The sequence below is a fragment of the Glandiceps talaboti genome, chromosome 9 (assembly GCF_964340395.1).
Source record: "Glandiceps talaboti chromosome 9, keGlaTala1.1, whole genome shotgun sequence".
Lineage (NCBI taxonomy): Eukaryota > Metazoa > Hemichordata > Enteropneusta > Spengelidae > Glandiceps > Glandiceps talaboti.
The window spans coordinates 8,350,393-8,362,553 of NC_135557.1; the positions used below are offsets into that span (position 1 = coordinate 8,350,393).

The 12,161-nt window shown below is 34.3% G+C and overlaps 1 protein-coding gene across 4 annotated transcripts in view; it reads left to right on the forward strand.

Moving 5' to 3' along the window:
• Nucleotides 1-210: 210 nt before the first annotated feature.
• The window catches only part of LOC144440070 (uncharacterized), a 48,867-nt gene continuing 36,916 nt past the window's right edge, over nucleotides 211-12,161 (forward strand). Inside the window, exons 1-2 of one of the 4 annotated variants that reach the window (XM_078129312.1) lie at nucleotides 211-333; nucleotides 4,621-4,808. The gene's annotated coding sequence lies outside the window, so the exon portion shown is untranslated. Of the gene's footprint in view, nucleotides 334-4,620; nucleotides 4,809-12,161 lie in introns of those variants that run through there. The other 3 variants (XM_078129314.1, XM_078129315.1, XM_078129316.1) reach the window with 3 other exon arrangements.

A 12,161-nucleotide genomic window follows, 5' to 3' on the forward strand; every position in this document is an offset into this window, starting at 1 on the left:
CGCTATCCTATTAACTGATATTTTTATTCTTTTAATTCATCTTTCGGATCTTAATTTTAAAAAAAATGACAATTTCATTAAGGATAGCGTAACAGTGTAAGTAGTGATAGTTCTTGAAGTCTACATGCAGGCTAGTTTGACCTTTGACACAGCAATACAACAAACTTAAGATCCCACGTATGTGTATATCTGTATAAAGCGTTGTTTCCGCATACTTCGATGCATCGCCGCCATATTTATCAGCGTTCTTCAAGACATGGACGAACTTTTCGTTACTTTCTGACTGACCTAGTACAGCTGACAGAGAAAAGAATGATTGAACTTTAAGTGTAGGTAAGTAAATTCTTGTTTATGTCTCATTCATTAAAAGTTAACTCTAAATTTGAATTCACGTCGTCAACACTGTAACCACAGTATTACTCGCTGTGCCGATTAACAAGTGTGTGTGTACACACCCTACTCAACAAAGAATGAAATATCACGGTTTTTAAAATGTACAGCTGTTAAATAAAACTTGTGTTGCTATGTGATATAATTTATATCATAACAAAGGTTTATAGCTATCAAAGTAAATGACGTAGTTAGACTGATTTCACGTCAAGAAATACAAACTTGTACCGACTTTATTGTTTATATATATTAGTTCCAACCGTCATTGTGTTATGGGATTGTGACAGACCGCGTTTTGATTTTGTGACGATTGTTGTCACATATATTCATCTAAAATATTGGATAGTTATAATTTTCTCTAACTGGCAACGTTGAAATTTAACGACGAAAGACGATTAGCTTTCATTATTTTAAATGACAACAACCACAAATGTCTGATCGTTGACAACAGTATGGAGTGTAAATTAAGGTGAGGTATACAACAATAGAATTGGCGATATGCCAGGTAAAAGTGGTATGTTGATTTCACTTCGATCGGGAACGTACGTACGTATGCAGACACTACCGAGGTCGATGACGGTGTCCTAACTAATATTGTTAATTTTTTGAAATTAAGATCCGAAAGATAAATTAAAAGAATAAAAATATCAGTTAATAGGACAGCGAAATAGTGTAAGTAGGGGCAGTTCTTGAAGTCTACAGGTAGGCTAAGGTCAAATCAGGTCATCAGTATATGCATTCTATGAGTTTGATCACCTGTGGTGTGTGCTTTTAAGTCATCCTGCTAATGTGTGTATCAGAACTCACAGAATTCCTAGCAGAGAGGCGTGGGACAGTGTGTATCTAAACTCACACACTTCTTAGTAGAGAGGGTTGGAACTGTATGTATCAGAACTCGCAATTCCTAGCAGAGCGGCTTGGCATGGGGTGGTTTTTAGCTATTAAAGTGAGTAACAGATAGACTGATTTCACGTTAACAAAGGAATACAGCTACCAAAGTGAGTAACAGATAGACTGATTTCACATTAACAAAGGTTTACAGCTATCAAAGTGAGTAACAGATAGACTGATTTCACATTAACAAAGGTTTACAGCTACCAAAGTGAGTAACAGATAGACTGATTTCACGTTAAGGGGGAGTTGTCAAATTCGAATTACGTCAACGACGCAACTTTCGGCGCAGACTGAAACGTGCGCTCTTGCAAGCTTGTCAACATTCGAACGCGAAACAAACCCGTGTTTGGAAGTGAAGTGAAGTGTTATATGTTTTTTTTCGATCGCTGTACGTTATCATGAATTGAAGATTTAGGGTGAACGGAAGGTAATTTCGTATGAGTTTCAGAAGTCCTTGCGTTGAAAATTAGCTTTACTACCATGCCTTAAAGAGGAACTGTCTTATAAATTTTAGACTTGATGAAATGTATCAACAACCACACTCCCTATATTGCCGGTCAAGGAAAAACATTGACGTGAGAAACAGAAAAGTTGGAGTCGGCCATATCAAAAAGATAACACCACGCCTAGTGTCTGACGCTAGAATTTCATTTCTCAATCTACTAAATGTCATTGTTTAAGGGGGGTTGATGTAGCATGGTGGCATGCTAAGGAGTTACCAGACTAGAACACCAACAAGGGAAAAAACATTTAAAACATTGATTCGACATTCTAAACTACAACGAGGCCATACAAAAGGCTGCTTACACGAGTTTGCGAACTATTGCACAATTAACCGTAACGTCTAAATACATCCGAGATTTTCTACCTGAGATACCCCCAGGTCATGAATGTCTGCTTCTAGTAGCGGAAGACAAGTCATCCAAGTTGAGTACCCCACAAGCAAAAACATTTTCTTTCAATTTTCTCCTTAATAGTTGCTTTGATTTCGACTGCTCGAAATGAAACTGACATGACACTTGGAAACTTTAATTGCACTATTTCAAACAATGGCTTGTATGGTATGGTACGTGAAATTTACATACTGACCATAATTCCATATAGCCATTAAATGAAGTACGTTGTTTGGGTTTTTGCTTTGTTACTATGGTAACCAGATTTTCTATACAGATTGATTTTATGTCATTTTGGAAGCATATCGCTCGATAGGTCAGCAGTGTCACCAGAGCTAGAGGGTGATTGATGGGGTCAAATCACTAGGTCAATCATTTGATTGTTTGTGCACGTTTTCTCAAACCATTGATGTCTCATCGATGCTAAAACCATGTTTGTCATTACAATAAAAACAACAATGATAATTATTGGAAACCGTACGACCGATCGTGGAGAAAAAAAAGTGAAAAAGCTACTTCTCGTATTTAAAAATGGGGTTTCGATTGTATGGCCAGTTGTGGAGAATCGACAGTGAAAAAAAAATACTTCTTCTTCACTGGGCCATGACCATGCGACTGGTCGTAGACAATAGACAGTGAAAAAAAATTGGTCGTGGACAATAGACAGTGAAACAATACTACTTCTTCAATGGGCTACGACCGTATGTTGTATAAAGCTATCCGTGACTGTCTCCCCATGAAAGAAGTATCCATGGTGACATTAATAAGATTTCAATGAGGGGTTCTAATATTGAACCCAAAGTCAATAAATACATCTAGTTGAGCATAGCTTTTGGGCCTCACATTGTGTGCAATGCCACTTTATCATGTGGCTAGGTACGTATACTGCATGTCGTGTTCAGTGTATCAACAGGTACTGATATGAGTTTCACAGTGACCACACTCAGCAATACAACACTAGCAATTTCCTTACATGAAATCAATATTTAACTGTTTCAACAATGCGAGAATGAGATATAAGGTGCGAGACCAATATATATTTCAAATCAATGTAGGATGAAAAATTAAATTCTTTTACTTATGGGGTGAATTTATTTGTCTAGTTCTCATCCTAGAGAAACGATTTTACTTTTTAATGGATCTGTTTGTACCCCTAAACATGCAATTATAATTTTCTTTTTAAAATTGAGAAATGGAAGAATTTTCACAATAGCACAGCACTAAAATAAAGTGTCAACAAAAGAACTATTTTTCCTCACTACATACTAGCTTTGTATTCATAGTAAATACTACATACTGATTTGAAATTGGATGGACATTTAAATTTTGACCATTAAGTTAGGGGGGGGGAACTAAATGTTTTAGCTTTTTATCCTACATTGAACTATTGACCTCTTCCCTAATGTGTTGATTTATCATACATAATTATGTACTGACAGAACTATCCCTTGGTGCCCATGTGTTCCAATATTAGGAAATTTCATGTGAATTTTGTCCAAAAATGTTGAAATTTGAAAGGGGGGTGTCATAATTATGAATATTATGACCACTTTGGCTTTGGGAGAAATACATAAACTCTACACATGATCATGAATAGTGCGGTTGATTTCTCATACATGTGAACTGACAGAAATATACCTTGGTGCCTGTGTGTTCCAATATTATACAATGTCAAGTGATTTTTGTTCAAAATGTTGAAATTTTGATGGGATGGGGGTCACATTTTTATTGGCATTTTAAAGTAAGCATACACAGAATGATCTTTGTTGTATGATTATGAAGAGGCATTGGCACATTATACATATGTGCAAAGTTAAACAAGCTCATCTTAATTTTTGTCATTCAACAAAATTTCGTAATAAATGTCTGTTAAAAATGTCAAAATTTAGATAGGGTGTGTGGTGACAATATCAATTCTAGAATTTTAACGGACGTAGTGATCCACTATTATTTTGTCATTGATAAATAGCTGGAATAATACATTGTACACATACAGCATATAAAAATAATCTATCACAGACCTTTATCCCTTTTTTTTATTTTTTTATTTTTAAATTTTCTTACATTTTTCTTTAAAAATCATAAAGCAGCTGGGTATAAAATAACATAGCATTTTATGAAATAATGAAAAGAAATTACAAACAAATATATCTGGACATAATATACAATGCACTAAAATATGTAAGTTCATTAAGTGCTCCAGGGATAATCTTTAACAGTCAAAAATTGTGATGTAGTTAATTAATGTAATCTGCTTATTTTGATCGAAAAAAATATGTGTAGACACAAGTAATGGTCATTATCTTGAAAACAAAGGTGGTGACATAGTATTTACTTTGCATTGTTTACATATTCAGATATCACTGCTTAGGTATGCAAAGTATAAGTATAAAATCTATCGACTTTTTTTTAATTTGACACCTTTGTTTGACCTTTGACACAGCAACACAACAAGCTTAAGATCCCACGTATGTGTATATCTGTATAAAGTGTTGTTTCCGCATACTTCAATATGCAATGCATCGCCGCCATATTTATCAGCGTTCTTCAAGACGTGAACGAACTTTTCGTTACTTTCTGTTTGACCTAGTACAGCTGACAGAGAAAAGAATGATTGAACTTTAAGTGTAGGTAAGTAAATTCTTGTTTATGTCTCATTCATTAAAAGTTAACTCTAAATTTTAATTCACGTAGTCAACACCGTAACCACAGTATTACTGTGCCGATTAACAAGTGTGTGTGTACACACCCTACTCAACAAAGAATGAAATATCACAGTTTTTAAACTGTACAGCTCTTAAATAAAACTTGTGTTGCTATTTGATATAATTTATATCATAACAAAGGTTTATAGCTATCAAAGTAAATGACGCAGTTAGACTGATTTCACGTCAACAAATACAAACTTATTTTGACTTTATTGTTTAACTCAGGTCCAACTGTCAACGTGTAACATAATGGTATTTTGACAGACTGTGTTTTGATTTTGTGACGATTGGTTTTCATTATTTTAAATGACAACAACCACAAATGTCTGATCGTTGACAACAGTATGGAGTGTAAATTAAGGTGAGGTATACAACAATGTAATTGGCGATATGCCAGGTAAAAGTGGTATGTTGATTTCACTTCGATCGGGAACGTACGTACGTATGCAGACACTGCGGAGGTCGATGACGGTGTCCTAACTAATATTGTTACTTTTTGAAATTAAGATCCGAAAGATAACATAAAAGAATAAAAAATATCAGTTAATAGGACAGCGAAATAATGTAAGTAGGGGCAGTTCTTGAAGTCTACAGGTAGGCTAAGGTCAAATCAGGTCATTCGCCTATGCATTCTATGAGTATCATCGCCTGTGGTGTGTGCGATTAAGTTAAGTCATCCTGCTATTGTGTGTACCAGAACTCACAGAATTCCTAGCAGAGAAGGGTGGGACAGTGTGTATCTAAACTCACACACTTCTTAGCAGAGAGGGTTGGAACTGTATGTATCAGAACTCGCAATTCCTAGCAGAGCTACTTGGCATGTGGTGGTTTTTAGCTATCAAAGTGAGTAACAGATAGACTGATTTCACATTAACAAAGGTGTACAGCTATCAAAGTGAGTAACAGATAGACTGATTTCGCATTAACAAAGGTTTACAGCTATCAAAGTGAGTAACAGATAGACTGATTTCACATTAACAAAGGTTTACAGCTATCAAAGTGAGTAGCAGATAGACTGATTTCACGTTAACAAAGGTTTACAGCTATCAAAGTGAGTAACAGATAGACTGATTTGACATTAACAAAGGTTTACAGCTACCAAAGTGAGTAACAGATAGACTGATTTCACATTAGCAAAGGTTAACATCTATCAAAGTGAGTAACAGATAGACTGATTTCACGTTAACAAAGGTTTACAGCTATCAAAGTGAGTAACAGATAGACTGATTTCACATTAACAAAGGTTTACAGCTATCAAAGTGAGTAGCAGATAGACTGATTTCACATTAACAGAGGTTTACAGCTATCAAAGTGAGTAACAGATAGACTGATTTCACATTAACAAAGATTTACAGCTACCAAAGTGAGTAACAGAGAGACTGATTTCACATTAACAAAGGTTTACAGCTATCAAAGTGAGTACCAGATAGACTGATTTCACATTAACAGAGGTTTACAGCTATCAAAGTGAGTAATAGATAGACTGATTTGACATTAACAAAGGTTTACAGCTATCAAAGTGAGTAACAGATAGACTGATTTCACATTAACAAAGATTTACAGCTACCAAAGTGAGTAACAGATAGACTGATTTCACATTAACAAAGATTTACAGCTACCAAAGTGAGTAACAGATAGACTGATTTCACATTAACAAAGGTTTACAGCTATCAAAGTGAGTAACAGATAGACTGATTTCACGTTAACAAAGGTTTACAGCTATCAAAGTGAGTAACAGATAGACTGATTTCACATTAACAAAGGTTTACAGCCATCAAAGTGAGTAACAGATAGACTAATTTCATATTAACAAAGGTGTACAGCTATCAAAGTGAGTAACAGATAGACTGATTTCACATTAACAAAGGTTTACAGCTATCAAAGTGAGTAACAGATAGACTGATTTCACATTAACAAAGGTTTACAGCTATCAAAGTGAGTAACAGATAGACTGATTTCACATTAACAAAGGTTTACAGCTATCAAAGTGAGTAACAGATAGACTGATTTCACGTTAACAAAGGTTTACAGCTATCAAAGTGAGTAACAGATAGACTGATTTCACATTAACAAAGGTTTACAGCTATCAAAGTGAGTAACAGATAGACTGATTTCACATTAACAAAGGTTTACATCTATCAAAGTGAGTAACAGATCAACTGATTTCACATTAACAAAGGTTTACATCTATCAAAGTGAGTAACAGATAGACTGATTTCACATTAACAAAGGTTTACATCTATCAAAGTGAGTAACATAGACTGATTTCACATTAACAAAGGTTTACAGCTATCAAAGTGAGTAACAGATAGACTGATTTCACATTAACAAAGGTTTACAGCTATCAAAGTGAGTAACATATAGACTGATTTCACATTAACAAAGGTTTACAGCTATCAAAGTGAGTAACAGATAGACTGATTTCACATTAACAAAGGTTTACAGCTACCAAAGTGAGTAACAGATAGACTGATTTCACATTAACAAAGGTGTACAGCTATCAAAGTGAGTAACAGATAGACTGATTTCACGTCAACAAATACAAATTTATACTGACTTTATTGTTTATATTAGGTCCAACCGTCAAAGTTTAATGAGATTTTGACAGATTGTGTTTTTATTTTGTGACGATTGTTGTCTTATTCATGTAACCAATTTCCTATTGCCCAGCTATGAACAAGTACCAGTTGCATATAATAATTTATATTGGGGCCTGAGGTGTCGCCGTCGTCTTTGTTTGTGATGCAAGTGTTAAGTGTACAGTTATGAAGAAACAACAACCACACACAGTCTGAATTTTCAATGTTCACATCTATATTTACAATCGGCACAAGAGATACGAATACATACAAAAAATACCCAATACATACATACATTTACATACGCATACATCAAACATCTAAATAATCCAATATGTGTCATCAATTAATTATAATCCAACTGGACAGTATGCTGTGATGGATTAATGACTTATGCCAAGTATATAAATAGTTCAATATTCAAATACTTCAGTCAAACACAATAAATTCTAACATATACTTCAATCAACTTCCAATGAATTCTGAGTCTCGTCGAGATAGGATACTGGCTTCTCCAAATTTCAATTTAGAATGCAATGCTTTAATGAAATACTTAGTAGTTGTAGGAAACTCGGGATATTCCCACGTAACACACTATAAATTCAATCTATTCTATTATTGTTCTAATGTCTTCATTCACCAATCAAGGTACTCAAATCAGAGGTTAAGTATCAATGTATCCCAATAATTTAAAGTCAGTAACTTGTACGATTCAATCTGGAATTACAAAAACAATAAAGTTACTCAATTATTCAATGGGATTAATGTATTCAGTGGCAGTATAATTAATCCATAGTTCAGATCAACTGTATCAAGAATCAAATACAAACTAATTAATTATACAATGGAATTAATGTATTCAATGACAATATAATTAATCCATAGTTCCGTTCCACTGTATCATGAATCAAATACAAACTAATTAATTATACAATGGAATTAATGTATTCAATGACAGTATAATTAATCCTTCGTTCAGATCAACTGTGTCAGGATTCAAAGACAAACTAATTAATTATACAATGGAATTAATGTATTCAATGACAATATAATTAATTCATCGTTCAAATCAACTGTGTCAGGAATCAAAGACAAACTAATTAATTATACAATGGAATTAATGTATTCATTGACAGTATAATTAATTCATCGTTCAGATCAACTGTGTCAGGAATCAAATATAAACTAAATAATTATACAATGAAATTAATGTATTCAATGACAGTATAATTAATTCATCGTTCAGATCAACTGTGTCAGGAATCAAATACAAACTAATTAATTATACAATGAAATTAATGTATTCAATGACAGTATAATTAATTCATCGTTCAGATCAACTGTGTCAGGAATCAAATACAAACTAAATAATTATACAATGGAATTAATGTATTCAGTGACAGTATAATTAATTCATAGTTAAGATCAACTGTAGGAAGAATCAAATACAGACGAATAAATCATTCAATGAACAATAACAACATCATTAGATTTACAGGCAAAATAAGTAATTTACTGAACACTGTGCACTCCACACGCGTAGAAATACGTGTACTTGCAGACGAGTAGCTCTCTGTACCATTCAACTTCATAATTCAGCTCAGTAGTTTCAGCAACGCGTCTTTTCTTCTCAGCTCCAATTCTCTCTCTCCTGACATTTTTATCTTCGTCCTCGGCTCTCAAGCACACTTCTTCTACAGACCAGGGTCTACAAACGCTGCGTTCGTAGTGCTGAGGTATAAATAGAAACGTCCAAAACACAGGCAAATAAGTGAGTTACTGAACACTGTATGCTCCACATACGTAGAAACACGTGTTAATTGCCGACGACGAGTGGTCCTCAGCTAGCTTCTACTTCATACATTTTGCTGTTTGTATTCTTCCAGTATATGGGAGTAAGACCACAGGGGGCAGCGAGCATGTAACTGATTGATTGATCGATCGATTGGTTGATTTATTGATTGATTGATTTATTATTTGGTTGAATGATTGATCGATTGAATGATCAATTTTTGTGGTGCAATATAACTTATTTTGTGTGTGATATTGATCAATTCACTCATTGAGTTTTAAAACTATCTATTTTTCCTTCCCTGGTTACTTTGCTCTCAGTTATATCTCAGACCACTAATGATTAGTTTTCATTATTTTAAATGACAACAACCACGAATGTCTGATCGTTGACAAGAGTAAGCGTATGGAGTGTAAATTAAGATGAGGTATACAACAATGTAATTGGCGATATGCCAGGTAAAAGTGGTATGTTTAATTCACTTCGATCGGGATCACACGTACGTATGCAGACACTAAGGAGGTCGATGAGGGCGTTCACATTTGTGATTTTTAATCTAGTTGTTGCCGCTTTACTCTTTAATACAAAGTCATTGTCAATGTTTTCATAAACCAAGTAAAATGTAAACAAGTTTATGAATTAACTGTAAATAACTAAATAATAAGTAGAATTTATTTTTTTGTTTGCATATATATATATATATATATATTCATTCATGTTGGGGTGCTGATGAAGTCTGTCTTGAACAAATATCACCTGAAGTATTGTCATTTTGCTGTAAATTCTATTAAAAAAAAGGTGCCATGTACTAATAAGAGAGGTGGTTACACAATTCTCATCCCCATCCCAAATCTCATTAAAATCTGATGTAGTGAAAACGGATAGATGGTATTTACTTCTATTTCCATGTTTTATGTCGCTTGTTTTGTTCCGAGGATCGCCGCTTTCCGACGCATGATAACTTGGAACAAAACAACCGACGTAAAACATGGAAATTAAGGTAAATAAAAGCATCTAGCGCTTTCAATACATCAGATTTTTATCAGATTACTTCATCATATCCCCAGCATATCTATGGATGGAACCTACATATAGGCTAACGTATTAACGGGGGGGGGGGGGAGTTCACACCATTCCCACCCCCATCCCCAACATATCCATGGATAGTACCTACATACATATGTATAGGCTAAGGGACTGGTCAGTTTCTTCTTCTTGGGGGAGGACAATAAATACATACTTATACGTTTACAGCCCTTGTACTCATTTATTGTCGATGTTAGTACAACCTGTATCATTTGTATCTGGCGTTAAGTCACCTTTACATATTCATAAATTCATGGCTGTTTATTTTATATTTGTAAGCTCTATTTGTTTCGTTTGGATGTCTCATCTGACCTTTGGCTTTTGATAGGTTTAGGAACTCTAGCTCGTAAATGTCCATGACTGACAGTAAATAATATTGAATTAATTGACTAAAGAGGGGGATACACTATCCAAAAAATCCTAATTAAACTGTTTAAATCATATCAGTTCACATTGCGTGGTTCGTCCTTTGTAACTGTTGGAACAGCATCATGCCACATGGGCTCGAAATTGGCCATATTTGTCTACAAATAGTTGTTTTTGTTTATTGTTTACTTTCTCTCTTTACAGAAAAATAGTTATTATTTATTGTTTGTTTACTTTTTTTTGCTCTTTAACAATATCCTTTCCGTACATGGTGACATATAAAATCTAGTGTGTGCTTTTCTAAATATATTTTAACTTGTTCTTTTGTTGGTTTAATAAACCAGCTTTACGACTACCTTATCAATTATTTATATTAGGTTAGTTCTACTGAGTGCCCTCAACCGTTGACCTTTCCTCGTCTCACTCACCATGTTTCTCTGTGTGGAACAAAACAAGTAAGCAAAAAAAACAACAATTTTTTTGTAAAGAAAGAAAGTAAACAAAAAACAAAAAACTACCATTTGTAAACATTTGAAATATAGTCAATTTAGAATCCCCTGTGATTGTGCAAGATGATAGGGTTAGGTGTTTGATCAAAGTAAGACAGTTTAAAGACGTAAATGTAAACTGTGACAGAGACTGTGAACACTCAAGTATACAAACACAGACGTCAAGGCAAAGAGGTGATCATCTACATATCTTTTCATGGTTAGCTGTTCACTGCAATAGTTGGTTTATTCCTTACAGGTTGTGGTTGGAGTTATAGGATAGGTGGTTGCAGCAAGCTGGATGGCATCGTCTTGTTCATTTATCCAGACTCTTAAGTCATCATTTTCCGAAGCCTATTTGGCGATGGCTAATTGATAATTTATTTACTTCTACACTTCTAAAAGGATACAAATAAAACAAAAATCAATACACAGTATCAATCAGAGTAAAATAGACAGAATCGATTAAACGCGTGCTGTATACAACTATATAGTACAGTGGTATTGAAATGTGCTGTATACAACTATAGTACAGTGGTATTGAAACGTGCTGTATACAACTATAGTACAGTGGTATTGAAACGTGCTGTATACAACTATAGTACAGTGGTATTGAAACGTGCTGTATACAACTATAGTACAGTGGTATTGAAACGTGCTGTTCACAACTATAGTACAGTTGTATGGAAACGTGCTGTATACAACTATAGTACAGTAACATTGAAACGTGCTGTATACAACTATAGTACAGTGGTAAGGAAACATGCTGTATACCATTATAGTACAGTTGTATTGAAACGTGCTGTACACAACTATAGTAGAGTGGTATTGAAACGCGCTGTATACCATTATAGTACAGTGGTATTGAAACGTGCTGTATACTATTATAGTACAGTGGTATTGAAACGTGCTGTACACAACTATAGTAGAGTGGTATTGAAACGCGCTGTATACCATTATAGTAC